Genomic DNA, 24,783 nt, shown 5'->3' on the forward strand with positions numbered 1-24,783 from the left:
AAGGAGACGAGCAGCTCTTTCAAAATTCCTCAGCTTCTTCCTCCTGTGCCTCCATATGAGAAATGACAAAACTATTCAAATGACTTGTCCTCAATGCATCTGGAGACCTCCATCTTTTTTGGGGGTGTTTCTAATACAAATTTAAAAAATTGACCTTAGGGTTAACTTATTGATCTGTGTTAAAAATGCATCTGATTTCGATGTCATTTCCCAAGCATCAGTTTTACGCAGTCAGCTCCTGTCCCTCTTTTTCCTTGTTATTGTTGCTGCTGCTGTTGTGGAATGCGTTAGCAGCAGTGTCAGTGCTAGACAAAGCTCGCCTTTGAGTGAGGATCTAATTTGCGTAATAATAACGGTGATAATAATAAAATAGGAAAAGGGAAAAAAAAAAGGGGGGGAGATCGTTTCCAATCGCGCTCGGTGGGAGGGGTGCGAAGATCTGTGCAGTCAGTCAGAATAGAAGAAGGAGAAGAAGCAGGGAGAGGAGGAAGAAGAGGAAAAGTAAGAAAATCTCTGCAACCCCTGGAGTCTCGTTCAGCACCACTCGCTTCTGGACAGCGTCTGAGCAGCGGAGTTTGATCGAGAAACAGGAGATTTGTTCTCGAGTCCGGGGACTAACACCGCATCTGCAACCGTGCGCTTTTATCCCAACACTTACTAAATCTCACTGGTATCTAGTCTTTTTTTTTCCTGACTTCCCACATGTGTCTTCTTTATGTTTTTTGTTTTTTTAATAAATAAATCTGCTCCGTGTGGCGGGTTTTGCCAAGCAGCGTTTTTAAAAACAGGAGGCGAGTGCTGACTGGAGCCGGTGTTCGCCAAACAAAGACGCAGGAAGAAAAAGAAAAAAAAAAGGGGGGGACATCAGAGATCGCAGAAGTTCATTTTCTCCACTTTAAGCTCACTTAACATCTGGAGGATTTAAAAAAAAGGTAAGTGTTTCCCTTTGTCATGCAGTGTCACATAAGGAGCAGCTGATTTTTAAGGAGCGCTATTGACAGGCATGGATCACAGAGTTACGCAGCTGCGTTGTGGCTTGTGGAGCATGGTGCACAGATATCACAGTCTGTGTGTCCATCAAGATACTTGGATGCATGTTTCTTGCGTGATTTAAAAAGCTCTGTACGAACAATTAAGGTCATCCATGTCTCCTTGTGATTGATCTGACTTCCATCTCCTTATTCATATTAGGTTGAAAAGGTTTAGTCCTGATTTGTGTGTGTGTGTGTGTGGAGGGCTGTGGCCCCTCTCTGATCAACAGATGAAATTTTGTTGAAATGAAATGTAGGTTCAGGAATGAGGCTGACGTTTCTCGTGGAGCTGATGGAGGAGGGAGACTTGACAATACAATGAACCCCTTCATCAGCTGTGTTAATGGGAGCCCCCTCTCTCTCTCCCCTCAGCTCCACTTGGCTTGGCTGTTTTGTGCCTCTCACATCCAACACGAGCAGAATCCGAGCAGGAGTCGATAATCAACCCCTATAGGGTGAAGACAGGCACTCGTTTTCAAAAAGTCATTTAATTAAAGCTGTGTGTATGAGTGATAAGACTCACTCACAAATGTGTGAGGTTGTTGGTACCAATCATTTGGAAATCCATCTTTTTTTTCCCTCTTTAATCATTTTCAAGTGAGACATGACGCCCCGGTGGGTCGTATGGTTTGGTGACGCCTCAACTTGATTATGCATCACAGTCAAAGTCATGCATTAATTGCTCATATTTCTGTTTGCTTCATGTTGAAGCTGATGTTTGATGTGATGAGGGGGGCTTTCACAAAGAAAGAATCTGTTTGCACAGACATCCTGGAGTGATATGGGGTATCATATTTAAAGATTTTTTATGCACTTACCACAGCAGACAGGAGAGATGCAATGGATTTTCTCCAAATTCAAAACTTGATTTGATGCCAAAAAAACAAACAAACTGAGCAGCAAATGACAAACAAGCCACAGTAGAAATACTTTCACAATATTGGTCTTTAAAGACCAATCAGAGTCTCCTTGAACGCCTCTTGAAAACAGCTGCACTCACATAGAAATGTTTCAAGGAGCCACTAAAAAAAAATGTAATTTGCAGCATTTAATTTTCTTTTTGGAAAAAAAAAAACAGGCAAATGGATCTGCTTTGAAATACCAATCGGCTTTCACCTCAGTAACACTTTTCCTTTTCTTTGGGAATTCCTAGATCCATTTTCACAGTAAGATAAAGGGTTCACTGAATATTTGCTGCACTCATTCTCCATCCAGTCTGAGCCCTTTACCGCTGTCTGGAGTGTAGATCTCCATCAGCAGTCACAGTGCGTGAGCATTAGTGATCTCGCAGGAGTACGAAATATAGTTTTCTTCATGGTAGCTTATTATATGCCACGGTAGACAGATCAATAATATGCTGGTATGAAATCAGTCAGGCGGATTGTGGATTTCTTTTCATATGTCCAACAATCAAAATGATCAGTATGTTGGTTGTAAGTGTTTTCAGAGAACCCACTTATCATATTTGTCCAAACACATCTACTTATCCACAAACATAAGTTTACTGTCATCTCACTCTGATCCAGAACTGGAGACGAAGTCCTTTAGCGTCCCTGTTTTGGCTTGGTGGCCTTCGTCAGAGCGTATTTGCACTTCATTATCCTGTGTTGACAGAATTTCCCTCCTTTATTTATGCATTGCTTCATCTGCCCGGCAGTCACCACTTGGCTGTGCTGTCTTTAAAGAAGAATATCAAGGCGTTTTAAGTTCACACTCTCATAACATTGCATTTGAGGAAGAATTAGAACCATGTCCAAATTTCCTGAAAGATAAAAATCTGCAGATGACCATTTTTACGCCTCCTATCTGAAGCTGTGTCACCACCCCCAACAAGACTCGCCTATTAAATGGCTGTCTTTGGTTTGGGATATTGAGGTTAGGGTTCAGGCCATAGTTCAGCTTGGGGTCTGCCAATCTTAGGTGGGATTTGTAGTCAGCCTAGGAGGAAGTGGTGCCCCAGAGGGCCAGTTCAGGGAAAGAAGCAATTACCCAAAAAATTTATTGTTGACAGCCCCAAAAAATTGCTTCCAACACAATAGACGCCTGAAAACATCCACGGTTTGAAAGGGAACATTTACGAGTGTACCTGCAGTAGTTTGTATGTTTCGAATGGCACAAGACACTAATCTGTATATTTCCTCATTAACAAGTTTCTCCCAGAAACAAAAAAAACCCGTCTCATTAAGATGCAAAGCTTGGAGAAGCTCCAATAAACAGAGTAAGAGACGGACTGTCAGCACAGAGCCTTTTGCTTTTAACCTTTACATTCAAATCTGTCCCAGACCTGATAATGTTCCCCTTATACCCAGAAAATCATCCAGGATATGTTTACTGTCATCTCCTCCATCTTTTGTAATTCATTTTCCATGCTGCTGTGAGTTAGTGTGACATTATAAGAACAGGGCGGGATGAATTATACTCCTCTGTCGGCTTCTCTTCCTTTTTCCTCTCAGGCCCGAGCTGAAAGGGAGGGAGCGTATGTCAGCGATGAAACTCAAAGGCATCACAGCAGTGGAGGCAGACAGGCAGGCAGGCAGGCAGGCAGGCAGGCGGAGAGACGTTTTCACGTTGTGTTAGACGAGTCTTAGGTATCAATTCCTCTGTTGTTCCTTTCACTGCTTCTTGATCATGTCCACATTCTGGATCACCTCCCCTGCTTTCTCATCCCCGGCTGTCCATCTGTTCATCAGGGGCCCGTCTGTGTGGCCTTGCTGTGTGCTGACCACAGTCTGATGATCTCCAAAACAACCGCACAACCATTCCTCACGCTTTCAACTCAATCCTATTTTCCAAACTGCTGATTCTTCTTCTCGGTGATCCTTTAACAAGCTTTTCATTTTATGGCCAAGTCATTTCTGCCATATGTGTCTCTTTTGGTATAGAATAGCTTCATTGCAGGCTCTGGGATAAAGTTTTTTAAAGTGTGTCGAAAATCACCATGCCGTAAGTAAACTCTCTTATCAAAGAGCGTGTGCATGAGAGCTTCAACACGCCTACAGGTTGAACATCTTCATTAGAGGCCTGTTGACACGAATCAGAGATGACATCCACTAGCTCTCTCTGGTTAATATACAAGATTTACAACACAAACAATGAAGCAAATAATCTTTCCATCCCAGCAAGAGAGTTCCTCATAACGGAGACACATCTGACAAGGTGTCGAATTAATCTTAGTTCTTAGCAAAGGTTATTACGCTACATGCTGTCCTCAGCAAAACTGGCTTGAGCTCACTTTTTAAATGATGTGTCCCTCTTGACAGGCGTAATTCATTCAAATGAGTCAAGTCCGTAATGGATCTGTATCTCTAATACATCTGTCATAACACAGACAGTGTAATGTTTTGGCCTTAACCTACAGAGTGATGTAAGTGAGATGAAGAACTAGTTATAAATATTTAAACAGTACAATGAATAAGCACCTTTATCATTCCGGCACATGGCTGTAATGTTAGCTAGTCTTATTTAATCACTCAATATGTTTTAATGACTTGGTAAGATAAGATACTACAGGAAAAACCAGAATCATGGTTTCCTTTCACAGATGACATAAACAAATGCTTCCCCTTCACAATAAAATGTCTTCAGCTTCTGAACAATCACTGAATGGTTTCATCACTGCTCTTTAGGGCAGCTAAAGGCTATTAAACTAATCACCAACTATTAATGACGCAAATGATTAATAATGATAATCGATGAATTGCTTTGAATAGAAATGTCTAAATTCTCCGATTTCACCTTCTCAGTGGTTTCTTTAGCCCTCTATGACAGTAAACTTCAGTTTTAAGAAACAACGATTGACATGTTGTTGTTTTTTAACCATTTTCTGGACCAAACAACTGATTGATTAATTAAGAAAATGAACAACAGGTCAATGGATAATGAAAATAATTGTAAGCTGGAGTCCAACGGCTCTTACATCACTCAGTTTTGTTGATTAGAGTTGAACTGAATTCTACGTTTACAGAAGAGGATTGTGATTCGGCTGGTTCCACAAATTTATTTCAAATGACAACAATAGGTGTTTGTATTTCAGCCAGCACAAAACAAACAGTGTCCAGTTAAACAGGATTTGTTATGGGGACATGGTAATTGGTGGTGATAGCATATATTAAGCATGGCATATAAGTTAATTAAGCAACGAGAACATTACACACATTTTACTGTTAAAGCTGCAGCTTTGGACGGACGTTAACTATAATAGGTTGCTGGCATCACAAAAAACGAATGTGTCCATCTCCTTCCCTTGAGGCTTAAATACACGCACGCGCAGTAAAATACAGATGGACGTTTGTTCTGTTATTGCAAAAAAGCTCTCCAAATGACATGAAAATACAGTGTCCGTCCATGGTCTATAAAATAACTCGTATTCTGATTTAATCTATCAGAAACTTGGTTGTTTATGTTTAGGCACAAAAGGCGCTGAGGTTAAGCGTGACCTCTGTTGTCATGGTTACAATAATAACCACTTGGACAAGGTCAAGGAACATTTAAAGGAACTCACGTTGACTGTCGGAAGGATACAGGAAATGGACAGTCTGACAGTGAGTCTGACGTTTCGTTGACCTTCTCGTTGAGTGTTCTTCACACTATTTCCTCCTTTGCTTCTGACAGACATGAGTAATAACTACAGCCTCTGGAAGACTTGAACATATACCTTGAAACATTATGTCATTTTGAGGCATTGGCTACAGCAATCATAGCTGTTTTTCTTGGTACAATGGCTAATTCTGGCAATTTTTCATGGTTGTATTCACGCTCTACCAGCATTAAGTACGAAGTAAACAAACCTTTAATTTGGTTACCTGTTGTTGATTGTGGTGAGGCTGCTCTGCTGTGTTTCAGTTTCGAGTCATTAACGTTCTTATAATTCAATTACGCTGTTTATAGCTGTTTTTTTTGTGTGTGTGTTACCTGCACAGCTGGATTTGGTGGTTAATGTGTTGCCAATGCAAACTGAGTCATGTGGATTTGTTTTCCGTGCAGTTTTAGGCAATTTGCATTACGGACATGGTATACTTGATTAAATTTGGTCATAACACAGATACCTGCACCATAGCAGAGTTTTAGATTTTAATTAGAAAAGGGAAAATAACTACAGTTAATTGGAGGTATTGCATTGGTTGGATCAAGTTTCCTTAAATCTAAAGGGTTCTTCTGCTTCTGGTCATATATTATGTTGTCATTTATAGTGATACTCTAGTTTCCTTGCATTCTTACGTTCTAGAAGGGTTTGTGTGTCACAAGGGGGGCCCACTTCTGCATTTTTAATTGATATTCACAATGTGTGAGTTGAGGCATTTTCCCACTTTCTTTGTCAATGTCAAAGTCTGCCCCCTTCTCATGAATATGTATGGGCATATCTTCAGACTAAAGAAATCCCCTGAAGTGCCTTATAAACAAAAATCTAATCAAATTTCAAAGCTTCAAAGTCAAATCAAACATTGCTTGCATCACAGTCTATATGGGACCTTATAAACAAAATATATTTGGATTAAAAAAACATTGAAACTTTCAAACAATCATTATTTTATGGATAGTTTTGATTGTAATTTGGAATATTATCAAATACTGCAAAGCAAAATATTGCCTGATTGCACGGGATCCATTGAGTTATGTTATGCATGGAAAAACACAACTTAATATGATTTGGTATTCAGCATAAATGTTCGAGGTCTACAGCAGAAAATTGTAGAAATGAGTGGGAAAAATTATCCCCTCTTTTCCCATAATGCATGACTTCAGGGCCAGTTCCATTTAGCTGCAACAGACCACTCCAGATTAGTTCTTGTTCTGCACACCAGTGCCTGGCAGAAATCTCTTGCCAGCAGCAGTGGGAAGGCATTGCTGAGTTCTTAAATCCTGTAGTCAACAGGCACCCAGCTCTCTGTGCACCACTCTGGCCCTGATTACAATTTGTGTGCCACGCTGGTTGGCTCCAAAAGAAAAGGGTCACATGGAAATATTCAATTATATGTGCAGTCGGGATCGGATGGGTGAATAAAATTGTAAGTTAATGCAATCATATAATGTTTCGAAAAGAAATATTCTACATTTGGTCAGCGTTTATAATGTGCCGGGTAGCAAATCCTGTACAAACATTGTGAACCAAGGTGGTAATCTGATTTTGCTCCTGTTCTTCTCTGCAGTGAATGCTTATAGATCCACCATTCAGATCCAATTTTCTCATTACCCTGCCAGTGCCTTAAAGAAAGATGGATGCAAAAAGCGTTCATCCTATACCCTACACTGGTTCAAAGACCGATATAGGTATCACTGTTGGCAGACACTGGACATGATAAATTGGAATCCCCATGCTCTCCTTGTTTTGCCCCAGTCCAATCGAATATGAGCAAAGCATGGGAGGAAGCTTGGGACAAATAAGAGGAAGCACAATGTCATTGTTTCTCAACAAAATGCATTAACATATTGACTTTGCGGGAGCATGCACAAGTTACCTCAGGTCACTGTTGATTGGCTGGCACAAAAGAGCGCAAGCGCAGTAAGACGTACAAATCAAATCAAAATACAAACAAAATAAATATGACGGCTAATGCACAGCAATCATACCTGCACTCCTCAAAAAAACATCCACCATGTTGTGTTTAACAACATTAAATTGTAAAGGGAGACTGCCATTAGAGGATTGAGTTGTCTCACATGGTTGTGTTTTGCTTCATAATGGGCCTGCAGGGCTACTACGTGGACCGCAGGTCTACTTAATGGTGTGCTGATCTGTTAGAGTCCATTACTCAGAGAATCCTTGTCATTGCCCTTGCCCTTCCTCAGTACCACACTTCAGTTCACCGGTAATGAGATGTCTGTATTTACACCAAGTCCTGATTACTAATGCAGAGGCAGCAAAATGGGATATCATGTCTACCACTCCCAGCTTTCATGTCTGACACCTGTAAGTGGGGAATTAAAATAGGTGACTCACATTGCAGACACGTGGAGCCAGCCTACCCGAGCAGCATCCACTATCTGCTGAAAACAGAAAAATCATTTAAGTAGGAAGGGAACATCCTGTCATGAGACGTGTTATCACGGTGGAACAACAATAGCCAATCATTTCAATCCTGTCTGCTAGAAATTAGGATGATACAGTAAATGACTGTCGCAAGAAGGTGTTCACGGTGGATGATGGGCCAACACCAGAGCGCGGTTCATCCGTGTGCATCCCACGTGATTATGTTCGGTTCAGAAATGGTCCTTTCTTTCTATAGAAGCAGACAATTCCTCCTTAATCTCAAAGGAAAAGTTCGACATTTAGCTTCCTCCAGCAGCCAGCTAACCCAGCTAAGCATAAAGACAGGAAACAGGGGGGGGGACAGCTGGGCTGGCTCTGTGCAAAGGTAACAAAATTTACCCACCAGCATCTAACCAAAACACCCTATGCATAAAAAAAAAAGAGTAAATAAGTCCATTTCCCAAAATGTCAACCTTTTCCTTTAAGTAAAGGAATAATTCTGAGTTGTGTAAACATATCCATAAAATGCAAAGCGCAGGCGGATATTGTAGAGCTGATGAAACATGTTGACAGCGAATGTTTGGCAGACAAGTTAAGGCTCAGTACAGATACTGATACAGATACTGTAATGGAAAATTTATATTACATGATTGTGTGTTCTTTTATAATCACATATAGCCATGTTTGATCTAAGTAATATTCAAAAAGTTTTTGAAGTATAACACTGTGTGCCTTATAATCTTGTTTTGTTTCACCCAGTACCTTGAACTTAGAAATCTTTCTCTCAATTACGCAGATTGTTTGTAGCAGTTTTTGTAGCAGTACTTGTTTGACGTATAAACTTGACCTTGGTTCTCACGGTCCAGCAGAGTTTGTTAGTGAGGTTTGATAGGGATGAACACATTCCATTGTGGCCACCTGCTACAGTTAGATAAGTAATGACAAATACTCCTTAGAAAAGTATAAGAATCAGTGTGGGACTGCCCCACCCTGAACATTTTCTGCAGACTGTCTTGTGCATTTGTAGAACTGTTCCTCTTGCAAGAATAAAATGACAAAACCTTTAAAGACCAATTGATTGATTCAAGATCCTTATTTTGTGTCGGCGAATTGCTTCCCAGAAATTTCAGCAACAATACTCTGACTGTAGATGCATTCATTCAAAATGTTTCATTGTGTAGATAGGAAATCCAAGCGGAAGCATGTTTCTTTAACAACATTTCTTGTTGATCATTTCCAATTAATTTTTATTACACAGAACATTTTTGAATACATTTAATTGAAATGTATCAGCTCCTGGATAATCTTTTTGAATTAATATATCTTAATTGTGTTAAATGTAAAGACAGTGGCTAAAATAATACTCCACTGTTTTCAGCCCGGCGAATCCACTGTTGACTTGTGGTATTTCCTACATATCTGACAGACGTAGACAGCATCTTCAACGAGCTGTTGCGAACCATATTTCTTTCATGATTCCAGATAACCTCAGCCTCCCCATATGACTTACACACTGTGTCCTGTCTTTGTTTACAAAGTGGCTGTAATGGGGGCTCTGTAGGCTTCCCTCAGTCAATACAAACACTATTCTAGACCCCCGGATGCTTCATAACTTGGCAGCGTGAAGCTCACACATACACACACACATGCACGCGCAAAAACACAGCAGCGCTGTTGAAAACGCCTTAGGCTGTTCTTCTCTGGATGTCTTATCCATGTAGAGAAATATTAGTACATGGCATGCAGCGCATTTGATATACTGAGACGTTCCACTACATTTACCTCGACTCGTACCACCAACATACTGTAAGAAAATATGGCTGCTTTATTAAAAATGCTAGATGAAAGACACATATTTGAATTGGCATCACTTGGTTGCATTTTAACCCCGACTGTGACGCAGTCTTGTTATAACAGCATGCATGTTATATATGAGTTTGTGTAGGCTTCAGGTTTAAAGCCGTTTTACTGAGTCCTTCTTCAAACATAGGTAATTGGAAGTGGTTCAAGGTTCAACGCACGATTGCCTAACCCCGTCTGTACTACACAGACTATTTTTAAAACATTAAACAGGCAACAAAAAGTACAACTTAATGAAATAAAAAAGAAAAACTGAATTATATTTACAAGGATATACTGTATGTACAACTACTCGCTGCTTAGAGTTAGGGTTAAGGTTAGGGTTAGTACTACTGCAAGATGCTTGCAACCGGATGTGTCAGTCACAACAGATAACCTCAGACTCTGTGTATGATTTACTCACTGTGTCAAACCTCTTTCTGTTTCCTCTGTACCGCTTTGGCATTGTGTTCTCAGAATTGTACATCATCTCAAGAGTCACTCAAAAGGAGAAAAAAAAATCTGTCAGTGAGCAAAATCATTGACTTGGTCACCAACAGTTAAGTTAAGTTCACACCGTTTATCCAAAAGATGTATTAGTACCATCAACTCTTTCGCCATAACTGCCAAGCATTCGTCCTTTGTGGAGAAGTTTATACTGCAAAGGAGGAAGTTAAATAAAAGTTGGTGCACTCTATGGATCCCATAAATGTTTGCTCTCTTCCCCCCTCAGGACTTTATTTTATGCTAAGGTCCAAAAGAAAATTCTGATCAAGCATTCACCTCTGCCATGCTCGGTCCTGTAAATTGGTGGCCCAGTTCCAATGTTCCCTCTCATGCGCTTTAGCGAGAGGGCTCAGGGATGTCCCGCTGTGAAATCAACAAAGTGTTTGTCACAGACTTCCTGAGCCCTTTATGCACACTTTCTGTGAGTCTGCAACTCTAAATAACCCACAACGCTTAAAAGACACTGGAACTGTATTCAAACAAAAACAATGGAAAGGAGTTGTTGCTAACCAAATTGTTGGTCTTACGATGACATGATAGTTACTTTAAAATGGAAGCAAACAACAAACGTATCATTTACATTTCCTCTCACAGTTTGGAGCATCACAGCCTTCTGCACTAATGTTATGGCAATGTAAGAGGTGACGCCAAAGGATTCAGTGCTTGAGGCTTAGGTTTTTTTTTTTTTTTTTTACTATGATTTGTGTTTTATACCTGTGAACCGCTTTCCTGCATGTACTTTAGCCCAGCTCCAATTGCTTTTTTTGTTATCAACCAGTAGCCCTATTTTCGACCATCGATTCTTGTGCCTTTAATTCAATCTCCTCTTCTTCCTCTCCCAGTTGCCCTCGACCTGAACTGTGACAGTTAGCCATTTGGATGAATGGTTACTTTAATGATTTTCACATTTCCTACTAATAAAATACGAAATAATAAAATACTTTTTACACTTGGAGCTTAACAAATTCGAGGTATTTCGCCGACCTATATCAGGATTCAAAATAGCGCCGGTTCTCAGAGCCTCTAATTAAAGGAATCGCGTGAACAAAAGGAGATTCTTCCAGGTGTACTGTGTGGGCACTCTAACAGCCGGTCTTTCATCACAGTGTATTAGAGTGCAACAGCAACCACCCGTACAGACTCGATTCAGGCTTTCTAATGAAATGCTCCGTCTCTGTCATCAGCCTGCCATTTTCATGATCTATTAAACCTCATACATTCATCGCACTGTTATGCATCATGTGCCGTCTTGACTTCTAGTATCCTACAGCATTGTTTCAGTTATGAGGAGCAGGAGAGCGTCATCAGGAAGTCATATCTTGATTTTATAGATTTTTTTTGCCCCCCCCCCCCCAAGGAGTTTAAGATTACTTCCTGTGTAATTTTCAATCTTCTATGGGGGCCTTCGCTCTGTACAAAGCATGATAACTGAAGACCCGTGTCTGACGTCTAATGTATGCCTATTGCTTATTTCTCTTTGATGTTAATGTGTTTGCAGGGTTAAGCATTCATCAAGTCTAACACACTTCCTCTGAATTTGCACTTCCACATAAATGACCACAGGGTCAGATTCTGGAACAGAGTGGTGGGGCTGCATGTAATGGCACAGCTTAGATGTTTATTGGAATTTAGACCACTGTATTTGGCCACAAGGTGCAAAATAAATTACAACTTTTCCAGCTACTTGGATCATCTGATGTGAAACCTTGGGGAAGCAAATTTTGCAACTCTCTAGATAGGAATAATTATTAAGTTGTTTTAATGAGGCAAGATCTCTATATATGATTACTACAACCTTATTTTATGCAGTGGTGGAAAGCAGGCAGCTCAAGCACTGTACTTAAGTATAGTTTCGAGGTACTACTTCTTTACACAGTACATTACACACGACTACATTTTGACAGCTCTAGTTATCGGTTACTTTAAAGATCAAGATTTTATTAGAAAGACTGGATAGGATTATTAAATACAATTCATCATTGACGTTTGAACTAGGTGGTTTCCAACCTTTTTTTTTTTTGACTTTGGCCCAGGGCTCCATGTCATGTTTCTCAATGTCTATAAGTGAATAGTAGTTCTACAAAAAAAAAAAAAAGGCACTTTCATTTATTCAAAGTGCTCGAGACTCAAGGAGGGGAAATTATCTAACATTTCACATAAAAAGCAAAAGATCAGAGTCAAACTCTAAAAAGTAATGCAGTACAAATTTGTGCAGCAGAGCTTTATTTTTTTTACCGCTTTCCTTCCTCATTAATCATCTCACGACCCTTCAGATTAATCTCGTGACCATGTCGGAGCCCGATCCCTAGGTTGGAAAGTGCTGAACTGCACAGTTTGAAGTTAAAACCAGCTCCATCTCGAGCAGCTACGCAGCAAAATGTTACACGTGCATTGATGCATTAATATAAAATCATCTAATATAATGCATTCTAATATTATAATACGATAACATATCAGTCACTGGTGCCGTTTCTGCAGAAGGAGTACTTTTATTGTACATCGCTGTATTGATACTTAAACATACATAAAGGATATCCAAAGAATATAAGTACTTCTTCCATCACTGGGTACATGATCGAGAGTGTAAACCCACATATTGTTGTAATAACTACATATTCCATCCCGAAATTAGACATAAAGTAACCAGAATGTGTTAAGCAGAAGAATAGTTAAGTTGAAGAATGAGCTCTCTTATTGGTTGTTAAATATACTGTAGTAGCATGTAAGTGATGATATGGGAACTTATCTCATCAGAGCCATTTGTTCTGTTCATGTGTTTGTTAGACAATCACACTCTTGCACGGCGAATGTACGTACACATACGTACTTTACACACAACCAGACAAATTAAAGTGTGTCTTCATGAATGTCTGAATGAAGTCAAACACTTTCCATATTCTCTCCAATCATAGATCATTGAACGTTTAGAGAAAAAAGCTGGAGGCTTTCCTCTTTTAAAGAATAGTACAATATCCCACTGCACACAGTACAGCACACTTTGACAGCCAACCAGGGAGGATTAAAAGCAGAGGATTAAAAATTACTAAGTTTCACTAAGTATGCACCAGTCATTGCGGTTTCTTTTGATTATTTTGCAATAACTAAAGTTGTAAGACATAAAAACTAGACAGACTAGACTGAAAAGTCAATTGGCTTCTTCTTCATAGTTGATCAGCAGAAAATGTATTAACCATTTTTTATAATCAATTCATAGTTTTCAGCCAATTTTTGAGCAAAAATGATAAATATGCTTTGGTTTCTGTGTCTCAAATGAGAGAATGTACTACTTTTTAACCCCAAACATATTCAATCAATTATATAAAACAGTCAATTTTATGATATCATCCTGGGATCTGACAAATTACTACTTACTTCACTATTTGCTTGACAATTAAAGGTCCTGATTGTAAGATTTAATGGCATCTAGCAATGAAGTTACAGTGGAAGAGGATCCGGGCTCATTCTAGGACGATGAAAACACAACAATTATTAGTTTCAGGTGATTATACACTAATGAAAACATACTAATGAATATTGTATTCCACCCCTGCCAAGAGATACTCCTAAATCTAATACCTTTAATAGATAAGAATATAATATAATCAGCAAATAAACTGATGATGCAAATAACTGTTAGCTGCAGCCCTGATGAAAACCGTTGGTCCTTATGCACTATCTTGAAAATCTTCGAGTCACATTGCTCTAATATTTGGGACACAAATAACCACTAGCGATATTAACATCATGTGTTCCAGCTTCTTACATAACAGCACACTACTGGTCTGCACGAAGCGTTCACGAGCACAGTGCCATCACAAAAACAACAAATGTTTAAAACATAACCAGTGAAGACATACTGCAATTATCATATCCAAATATTTATCTTTTAAAGGCTAGAACTGAATTATTAATGATAATGTTGGTTAACAAACCCCATCAACAAGAGACTCTGCAGAGAGAGTTGTCTGTTCTCTCGAGCTTATTGAGTGGGATGTGCAGGATCATTAGAGGCTAATGTCAGTCTGTTTGATGGTAATGAAAACATACAACCTCAAAGGATGACATTGCAAGCTTAGAGGGAACTCATGTAGGATTTTCTCTTTATACTTTGTATAATAACCACCTACACCCCATGAACTGCCATTAAATGTTTTATTTCAGTATTTTTATTTACTTCTTTTTCAGTCTACACAAAGGATTTCTATAATTTTGCAGCACACCGAGTCAAGAAAAGCACCGAAAATGGATGAATTTAATTTGATTTGGAATGATGGATAAGTACAGTCCACACTGAATGTCCTTATTTCATATGCTTACCTTTATGTGATTCACCTAGAAAAAATAAATTAGATTTCAGCTCCGGGAAACTGTGATGGACATTTTAAACTATTTTAATACACAAAGCATAAAGTTACAGATCCACTGACAAAGATAATAATCATTATTTGCAGGCTTACATTTCACTAAACTATCCAGCCACTGTAAACTAATCTGCTCAGGCCAGACAACCTTCAGCAAATATCCACAACAATCTGATCACACTTCTAATCTCCGCTGACAGTCCTCTCATCTCCTCGTTGTCTGGAGCTCAGGCAAACTTTCAGCGACGCCATGGCTTAAACGAAAATAATTCTCTATAAAATCCCCTTTGTAAATTATTTTTATACACTTGTATCACCCCGCTCTCTTTACTTCATGTCACATGGAACATGCCTAATCTGCTTAAAACACGTTGATAGACGTCGGTAATATAAATGAGACTGGCTTGGCCATCTGAGGATCTGTCTTCATTAGGAGCGGATCTGGAGAGAGTTTCTATTAGCTCACTATCAAGATGGGGAGACTGTGAGGAGGAAATTACGCATGTCACAAGACAAAGTACGGGAGGGCCCACAGCTAAGCCCAATGGAGGATGAAAAGCCTTAATCAACGACAAGGACTACCGGTGACAGGGCACCATGATCGCCCCATGCGTCTCAATGTAGAAGATTATATCCAACCTCTGACAGATTGACACTTCCTCTGTGTGTTCCTGGCTGAGGAGAGGAAAGGACGGCACCGTTGTCCTTCCTCTCCTCTCCTTTCCTTTCGTTGCTTTGTTTGCTGCTATCAAAGGTCTTACCCAGATGTGGGTCATTTTTTTTTCTGTCTCATCTGCCGGCGTAATAACACTTACTGTTTTCAAAGATAAGGAGCCCCGCGAGGACCATACGCACAACTCGCAGACACTGTTAGAAAATAAATTACTTATAATGGGACAGAGAAGTTCTAAATATCTCAGGAGGTTTTCATGTAAAATCTCTAAACTCAATTTAAAAGGTCAAGAACGAAAATTCTTCTCTTATCCGTTTCCTGTTTCACGCCCTTGTCCTTGTCACTTTATTGTTATGAACACACAAGTCAACAGTGCCAGTTAAAACTTCAGTGCTTTACGGACAGAGTTTATATAGTTTTTAGTCTGGAGCCACTATGACAGGGTACACTATAAACACTGTTTTTTCCCATTACCCATCTGATGCAGCTAAAAAGGGTTCTCTCGAGACAAAAAAAGATTGTCTGAAAAGAGAAAGATTCATTACTTTTTGCCTGACCTTCCAAGCAAGAGTTCGTTTGCTCGAGCCATGTCTCTGAGCTACAATAGTGTTTTCCGTTGTGCAGATAGAATAACGAGTTCAGGGGCTGATGTACATACATGACCCTAGAGAAAAGGAACAAACAAAAAATGTCTGTGGATGTTTGTCTACCAATTCATGGTCCCCTGGTTCCACCAAAACAGTTTACCCGCCTGTTGATCCACACTTGGCTGTAGCTTCATCCATTCCCAAGGTTACTGGCCATGCTGCCTCGTTCTTTTGTCATTCTTCTCCTTCATGGGGCACTGGCTGATAATTAACTTGATTTAATAGCCCTGGTCCTCTGAGGGAAACTGTGCTAATTAACAAACAATCAGCTGATATTTCCATCTTGCTCTCAAATGAAAAAGGTGCTAATTGTTCAAATCATAATCCAAAACTCAGACTCTTGACTCGGATATCTTTGTATGTCATGCGTTTTGCATAAAAATCAACATATAACTAAAACGACTTAAAGAAAGATAGTTGATTGCGGAGTCTCATCCTATTTATAACAAAACATAAGCGTCTGTATTCGACAACCTGGAAATGAGACTTACTAATCAAACAGTTATTGAGGGAATAGAGCAAAAAAAAAAATCGAGATGAGATAGAAAGGAAGAACTTAATGCTGTGGACCAAAGTGAGGACATTATCCACGGCAGTATTATCATCACTAGAGCCACTAATGACTCGAATAACGAAGCGAGGGATGGAGCACACAAATCTGGATGTATAGCAGTAGGTGTACAGGATAAATATTTAGTTAGAAAAGATTTAGATTTGAAAATGATTAGTTGGAGGAGAAATCTAACGTATATAATGCAGAGAAAATGCTCTCCACACCTTCTGCTGCCAGTTAGATGTTGAGTTAGCCTGGAGCGTTTCCACTATTCATGGCCACACAAACAGTTTAATTACAGTGGTATTTAACTGTTCGGCTAAATGAAGGTTTAAATAAAGGGGTTGAGATCGGTATTTAAGAATGTTTAAAAGCAGTTGCACGCACTTGTGTGGCAGCAAATCCTGGCAGATGCAAACTGCAGAACGAGAAGTGAAAGTTAATTTGATGGGCAAATGAATACAGACGTATGATTAAAAATGCAGCGCTGGCATTAGTTTAGTAAGGATAATCTTTTTGCTATTGTCTGCTATGTTGCATTGTTTTCTCCTGTACTGTTTTGCTTGGAGTATAACCAAAATTAATTTCTGTTTATTTTCCTATTCCTATTTAAAGATTAGCATTATGTGAACGGGCCAAATTTATCCAGAAGGTTAAGTTTTACTTCTGTAGGTTGATGTTAAGCATTAAATGAAACATCCAAGTGAGATAAAAAAGCAAGAAAGAACAATATCAAAGCTGATAGCAGACAGCAGAAACGATAAAACTGTCACATCTCTAATGGTTTTAAACCATATCTCCCCCGAATGTTGTAATTTATAAACATCATACGTCATGCCTGGCATATCAAAGCCTCATCTTTTGCTGCGGCGTTATCTGCCTCTTCGCTATTGTAGATTATGCCGCATATTTTTGCTTCTGCCAAAGGTTATGTAATGAGGTTTGTCATCCAGGGGTTGTGCTGACACAAGGGACCCTTCTCTCGTCTCTGAGTAAGCGCCAAGAAAAAAGAACCTGGGGTTATAAGGAGAGAGGCAAGGAGTGTAAACGCCTGCTATCTAATCCCAAAAGCATTATATGAGAACGAATGATCAAGAGTGAATACAGCATCCTGACAAAGGCAAGAGATGCTGCAGTCGCAGGAGTTTTATTTGTGTATAGCGCCATACCACAAGTCTAAGAGGTACTTAAGGGTTGATATGAAGTGCGTGTCTATTCCGCGTCTCGACTGACCTTTACAGTCAAGAGCCTGCAGACATGACAGAGGTTGAGTATATTCCTGAAGGCGGTGAGGGCTGTGGTTTTTTGGGAAACATATCAGCATGGCACACTGACACTTGTCATCTTGATTGGTTGGCTGGGAGCAGTGACAGGGCCAATGTGAGCCCTAGCTAGGCCTGTCGCCTGTCTCCACCCGACCGTCTACACACGGTGATTAAAAATGGCAGCGCAGTTAAAACCCTCAACCACAAGTGCTCTTCGGGGTATCATGTCATGTTCGGTTTTAGGCAGACTCCTGAAAAAGAAAACTTCAAAAACATTATGTTGCTTTCTCTTTGTTTTGTACCGAAATGTGTTACAAATTAACTTTTGAGAGATCTGACACGAACAAAGTGATTATGTCCGTCCAGGGGACGGATTATTCAGTTATCCCGTAATAACTCTGCAGAGTGTCGCTTTGTTAAGTCTTCACTGTATTACATTCTAATTACATTAATCTGGTTATCCCCTGTGTTTACTGATTGAGGCCCGGTACGATCTGTATTTGGGACATCCTGAATCTTCAAACTTACTTAAAGTCTCGTTGGATAAGCAGCAGCTCTTCATTTCAAGAGTGGGATCAGCGCCTCGAGGGAGCATCAGGATATATCTTTTGCTTTGAAGCTCTGAGGGCTGCACAGAGTTCATCCAACTGCCAGTTTAATGGATTGAGTCTGGCTTTTTTTCAAGAGGTGCCACAGAGACATAGCTATTTGCCTTGATGGTTAAAAGTCCACCGACGGAAGACGCTGATCCATTCCCTGCCCGTCTCTCTCTTATTGTCCTGTTATCTGTTTCCTCCATTTATATCCAGGCTCATACATTCATTTATTCACAGTGAAACTGGGAAACAAGTAAGCAAGAAAGGAAATAGTGTAGCTGTCACTTATTTCAAGATTTAGTTAGTCTCGGCGAGCGTGAAGTCAATACCGCATACATTGGCACGTCTTACCCTTCTGAATTCTTTATCTTTATTTCAAAATCACAAATTTATATTTAACACAGCACAAGTGTAACACAATAATAGTTATAGTGAGTTTCAGTTTAGGATCACATCTTTTTTTATGTATGGTATATTTCACACTACAGCACAAAATAATTGGAGCGCCAGATGAAAAATCTTTGAGGTAAATAAATCAGCATTTCTAGGACAGCTACATGAGTCAATTTAAGCTGAATGCTGAACACAAGCATGCATGTGTCAGTTTTAAACAGTAATACACATCCTCAGAGTAACAAGACAAAAAAAAGGTCAAATGGGCTTCGTTACAAATTGCAGGTTAGTGTTTTCGCTTTTTCAAAATATATCCAGCTTGAGCATTCAGATTCAAATGAATTCAAATGTAATTAGTTTCAAGTAACACGAGCCAGGTAGCTTCATTTTAAACCGAAGAATGGAGGTTGTTCCTCACGAGTGACAAGCTAACATTACTGCGGGAACAAGCCTCACCTCTGTCTAGCCACAATTTTGCCTCCTCGTATTACTTCTCAGGCTGTTTGGTGTCATGATTATCTGTTCAGCGCAGCCCTGCTGCTTCTCTCCGGTTTGTATTTTTCAAAACAGAAACAACAATAGCTTCCACTGACGGGGGCAACAGGCCGTGCACCGGGCCGGACCAGATGGACAGCGCGTATAAGAATCCTGCATTCAAATGGTAGATTTAGTTTCTAATAAACAGTGACACCATGTTCAAATCTAATATTCTGGCTTGGGCGAGCAGCCTTTAGCTGATCGGAATAACAAACAGCAAACATGGAAAGATTGTATCATCCAGAAATGAGCAGTTGCATTCGGTTAAACCTCAACGAGTCAACAGTGAAAGTTTATGAAGCCTATGAAACTCAGGCCTAAATTACATAATATAAACAGCATCTCTATGTTACAGTATAAACAAGAATTATACATTATAAGCTATATAAATTTGGCATTAACGGAATAGCAGCCATTTGGAAACTGCTAAATAGATAACATGTCGTACACAGAACTAAATTTTGATCATTTAACAGTGGAAACACCAATTACAATGATTTTAAACATGTGGCCGTATCTGCGGCGGTCTTGGCTGCCGGTTAATCAGACTGACAGTTTAGCATTGTAGCACAACTGCCAGGGATTATGAGGCTTTTTTTTTTTTTACAACAGGTGGGATTAATGCTGGACAAAATCTTCCCTCGTAATGATCCAATAATCCAAGATGATAATGTCAACATTAACACTGCCAAGCAAACTTAGCAGTACCTTCACGGACACCAGGGTGAAGTCAAACAGCTTCCACGAACGCCACAAAACCACATGAAACCTTTATGAGATGTTCTGGAGTGCAAAGCAGAAACCACGTCCTACCAGCTGGGAGCTTTCTTTCTTTAGGGAAGGTCTGACTCCTAACCAGGTACCTGATACTCGGACATTTCTGTGTTTTACAATATTTGGTTTTGATCACGACAAAGTCATGTAACCCATTATGAAAGCGTGATTGCAATTTAACACGCCTGTCTCATGTCTGACTAAGCGCCTGAGCCAATTTTACATTAAAATGACAAGCGAAGTCTTAATAGTAACATAATACTTCTAATACGGCAGTATTAAAACTGAATGCTGTCAAATGAATGTAAAAAGGTGCATGTAGCACAAAGTTAAACACACAGAAGGACCTAAATGTGTGTCTTTTACATACATGGACACATTTCTCATTCAAGTATCATCTTAGTTGAGCAAAATTAGTTTGATAAAATATGAAGCGCTGTAAATAATGTACAGAAAAAGCCTCTCCCGTCTTACATTTTCAATTTTCTTTCATGTCAACTGTACGGATGAATAAATTATTATCCATCATAGTGGTTTACATACACCACATGTGAACGAATGTGATTTAAACGTGGAGAACGAGACAGCCCTTTCCTGACGGGAAACTGAAGCATTTACAGTGATGTATGTTCTCTTTGAAGCAATCAGGACTTGACGAAAAACGCTATTTTACCTCGCAGAACATGGGAGGTGTGAGTTCATGTCTGAACTATTTCATATTCATATGTGGATGAAGTCTGGCTTTGGAGACAGTGGGCAGCAGAGCATGTCCATTATAATCAACTGCAGCTGCCGCATTGACCACCTGAGTGGCTAATTTTGATTTTTGTGCGACTAGTTTATTTTTTTTTCTCTCCACATGCAGCTACCTCATCCTGCAATGTATGAAAACACATAGAACTACGTGAAAAAGCTCCCAAACCTTGTATAATCAACTGGTATACAACCCCAGTTACAAAAACAACAAATTCTGTGTAGCAGGAAAAAAAAAAACTGAATTCTCCTATAAATGATGAAAGCGTATCAGAGGATTCATTGTGTGAGGTTTAATTAAAGCTTCAAAGACAAAATAAGATTAAAAATCCATCAGTGATGCAATCTGTGGGAGGACTGAAAACACTATTTTCTCTTCACGTCGTCATACTTTTCAACTCCCTGCTGTTCTTCCCTCTCGTGCACCAGGTGCCAAATAAGCATGCGTGTCCTTTTCCTGAAAGTGTCCTTTCATGTCTGAACACAGCCATAAAGAACATTTACGTAAAAAGCCACAGATGACTGAAAGACAAAAAAGTAAATCACTTCAACTGATAAATGAAGCCAGAGATGTTACGTAAGTTTTTTAAAGCGATCCCGTGAGTCATTCTGAAAAATCCTTGATGGTCAAACGACCTTGGCTCATGAAACTAATAAAAAAAAAACTGTCTTAAATCTTTTATTTCTTTTCAAGTTTATTAGAAATTAAATTGATTGAACTGAACAGTTTCATAGCTTTCACAAACCTCTTCCCCCACAAGCACACACTTTTTTTTTTTGCAGTATAAACGTTGCAGCGTTCTGAGCTTTGATGTAGTGAAATATGACGAAAACATTAAAGCTGAAATACTCTCTATATGCGCAAATTAACCCTAATTTAAAATGCTCAAAGTAACTTGAGTTAATGGCGTAAACACGTTAAACGTGTGTGTGTTTTTGTGTTAATAAGGACAGATAACAGACAACTGGGTCCCAAACAAAAGCCCAACACGCTGCCTGGCCTCTTATAATAGAACCCAATAGTGATAAATAAAGGCCTAACAGCTTTAATTAGTTGTCAGTGTGAGGTCTGAGGTTGTGAATCCTCCTCCTACTGCTTAGACACAACTCATTTTCTTCCCCACTTCCTGCACCTCCTCTCTCTCAGTCTCAATATTTTTGTGCCCCCCCATGCCCTCCCTCCATTTCAGCCTACTTTCTCTCATTGATACACTCTATGTGTAAATTGAGGGAGGCATTTCAAGGTTGTCTCCATCTTTGATCGTCGCACAGCCGAGCCCATAGGAAATATCAAATATTAAAGCAACGGTGCTCGTCAGCGGTGCACACTTTGAGACACGGCATGCCACGAGAATGCATAGCGTGATGTTCAAAATGCAAAGCGATGGGTTACCAACTCTTCCAACACAGATCCTCGGGGATCCTCTTTCTACTACTTTGAACAGTTTGGTATTTGAGCACACGTACATTCTCACAACTAGAAACAGGATAACAAAGAGCGCAACCCGGGCATGTCAAATCCTGTGCCACGGCTGGCACAGAGTTTTCAGCTTATACCTGCTGATTTCACTGAGAGGATGAAGAGATGAGGAGAAGGGAAGTCAAATCATTTGGGGTTTGTGTTTCATAAACATTCTCAATTCTCTCAGAGAGCTCTTTCGCATAAAAAGGTATCGCAAGCATTTCCGAGTAGAGGTGAAAGGAAAGCTCTCCGAGTGACTCGGTGTCTATAAAAAACAAATTATGACGATAATTAGATAGTGGCACCTTAAAAAACAAACACAAATCTCAGTTTACTATTTTATTTCCATGTTTGAAAGCATGGGTCCCTCCCAATATCATCCATGTGTCATACTGTATAGACTTAGACATTTAGCAGCGAGCAAGCTAATGAGGTGATTGTGTTGGTAAGAAGGTTCGACATTAAAAGGACAAAGAAAAGTGTTGACGTTCTACTCGAAAACTGCGAAAGTGTGACAGAGACAGCGACAAGAATTAAGTCCCAGCCATTATGCTGATGTGTTATGGCAAACAAGCCCTCATCAGAAAACCAGAGTATCATCCTCCTTTTATAGAGAATGAGCAATCATCCTAAGGCGTGTGGGTGTAATATACAATAAACTCTTCTCATCCAATACCCCATTTACAATTCACTTTGTGCGTCTTGGTGCCGACTGGATAGCTATTGGATATTAAAAAACGCTAAGTGTGGATGCTTTCAAGTGGCATTTGAGGCGGAAATATGATTGCTCAAACAACGTCTGGACGTGGTCGTTCTAGACAGATTGTAAAAAGGTCTGTACGCATACATCTCTTCAAGATGGATACATAATGATTACTCCGTCCGGTTGTAACTACGTCGGCAAGTGATGTGTGGGAAATAGCCACTCACATGGGTCTTGGGCCCCTGTGCTAATGACAGCTCGAGTGTCTCTGAAATTAAACTGAAATTAGCCTTCGTCCCTCTCTGACTCATTAGAGCGTCAGGAAGAAGCGGCTCCGACGTTTTTTTCCACACATTTGGTCACACGAAGTGCATCGAAACTGTTAAGACGTCCTGAGCACTTCAACCGTCGGATGATGTGTGCGTGGGTGAAGCGTCGGCGTGATTCAGAGACCTTTGCCTCACTTGTTGTCCATGAAAGTCATTCATCCGAGTGTTTCATGGGTAATTACCGGCAACCTAGCAACCTAATTGTTATTGTTGTAACCGTGTGTATAAATAGTTGAAGTACACAAGTTACTCTTCTTCAGGTGTCGGCGGCAGTTACCATCTGCATTTTATCTGGATACGAGACAAATGGAATGACCAATAGGACAAAAACTCACTTTCAAAAACATCAATAACTATTTCTATGAATATCAAACGCAGGCGCCCAACCTAAAAACAGTGGTTTGACTCCTCGGTTTTGATTTTTTCTTTTGAATGCTGTATTTGTTTGATTGCTTGTGTTTTCTGCACATGCACTGATGCATAGCTGCATGGCAATTAACTGTCAAAGTGAAATCTTTAAATACTTAGAGCAGGGGTGTCAAACTGGTCCACAAAGGGGCCGTGTGGCTGCAGGTTTTCCTTCCAACCAAACAGCAGCACACCAGACTTGACTCATTTAATCAACTGATCTCAGTCTTCAGAGAGTTGATTGGTCAAACTGTGTGCTCTTGGTTGGTTGGAACTAAAACCTGCAGCCACACGGCCCCATTGTGGACCAGTTTGACACCCCTGACTTAGAGCCTGGAAAATCACACAAAGAGGACACTTGTCGCCCTTTATTTGTGCAGACACCATAAATGTAGTTGTACTTCTATGAGTTTCCCCGTTAAGAGGAGGTGGAAATGAGTCACGACATAGATTTGATGGTTTCTCACTTACAGTATAATGTCAAACCTACAGAAATATGTCCGTTGTTACTCATCGTCCGATGACGCAGGCAACTCAGTGATTCCAACAACACGAGAGAAGCTCGGTAGATCCATTAACGCAGCTTCATCGGCTCACAAGGTGCACACATCACATGGTAATGAAATTAATTGAAGCCGTGGAACAGTGCTAATGGTGTAATAGCATTGATTTACTGAGTGAGAAATATAAACTCGACTCTAATGGGATGCAGATCAACCTCAAATATCACCAACAATGTCATCTGTAGGACTTTTATAGCTCTGTGTTACTGTTCTGTTGGCATAGCGGCTATTTTCTCCTCAGTCCACAGATCAATATTAGTCCCCCTACTTACTCTCGCACCATACTTCTACATGATAACTTAATATTTAGGAGGACTTAATGTTATTTTAATGTGATTTTTGTTTTAGATCCCACCACTGGCACTTGAAAGGATCTGTGAATCCATCCTCTGGTGCGGTGATGAAACCAGCACACTTTTGGC

General features: G+C 39.9%; 1 protein-coding gene across 1 annotated transcript in view; it reads left to right on the forward strand.

The window, feature by feature from the left end:
• Positions 1-225: 225 nt before the first annotated feature.
• LOC104927451 (metabotropic glutamate receptor 4) overlaps positions 226-24,783 on the forward strand; it is a 168,388-nt gene continuing 143,830 nt past the window's right edge. The window contains exon 1 of the mRNA XM_027288319.1: positions 226-932. The gene's annotated coding sequence lies outside the window, so the exon portion shown is untranslated. The remainder of the gene's footprint in view (positions 933-24,783) is intronic.

Source organism: Larimichthys crocea, chromosome XV, assembly GCF_000972845.2.
Source record: "Larimichthys crocea isolate SSNF chromosome XV, L_crocea_2.0, whole genome shotgun sequence".
Lineage (NCBI taxonomy): Eukaryota > Metazoa > Chordata > Actinopteri > Sciaenidae > Larimichthys > Larimichthys crocea.